Source organism: Octopus bimaculoides, chromosome 10 (genome assembly GCF_001194135.2).
Source record: "Octopus bimaculoides isolate UCB-OBI-ISO-001 chromosome 10, ASM119413v2, whole genome shotgun sequence".
In the NCBI taxonomy this organism is placed as follows: domain Eukaryota; kingdom Metazoa; phylum Mollusca; class Cephalopoda; order Octopoda; family Octopodidae; genus Octopus; species Octopus bimaculoides.
In genome coordinates, this window is record NC_068990.1 from 8,028,299 (window position 1) to 8,029,130 (window position 832).

Genomic DNA, 832 nt, shown 5'->3' on the forward strand with positions numbered 1-832 from the left:
AGATTGAGGGATAGAGAGTGACAGACAGAAAATTGTGAAGGGGAGAGGAAAAGATTTGGAGACAGGATAAGAGAGAAAACGAAAGAGTAGAAGGATAGAATAGTGGGAGAAGAGAGGAAAAATGAAAGTAATAGGACGAATAGAGTCTCATCGGAGTTATTAAGATAGGAGGAATTTCAACCATGTTTCGTGGTCTGCTACCACAACAGCTCCTTTATAGGATCCAGTTAGCTCAAGACATCATCAGGGGGAACCACCTCCGGTTTCGGCCCCTACTCCTCTACCGTTTTAACGTGGCGGGGCCCCTCCTTTCGGAGGTGTCTTCAGCTCTGGTGTTGGGTGCATGTCTTCTTTCTTCTATTCCCTGGCCTCTTCAATGCAGCATCAACGAGTGTCAGCGTCCGACTGATCGTCATGTTAAGTTCCCCTTTTTATATCTACTGCTAGACTCCAGCACTGAGCCCCAGCATGTTGTCACATGACGCTGTCTAAACTTCCCGCTGCTAGGCTCCAGCAAGTAGCCCCAGCAAGTTGTCACATGACACTGTCTGAACTTTAACTGACAATGGAGGGCGCGAAGCCACTTCAGTGTCAGCCTGTCTCACCTAGACATGTTATGACTTTCAAGCCATATTTTCGTCTTCCCGCTTCAGCCATATATAGAAGCTGGCTTTTTCGACCGCCTCCTGTATCCTCCTTATCAGTTTTCTCAGTTCCGAGTTTGAAAACGCAAATCTTCTCTTGAATAGCGTTGTCATTTTTCTTTCAATGAAGCCTCTAGCCCCCACTGCCAGATGGTAGTACTCGACAGTCCATCCCTGTCCTCTGCACT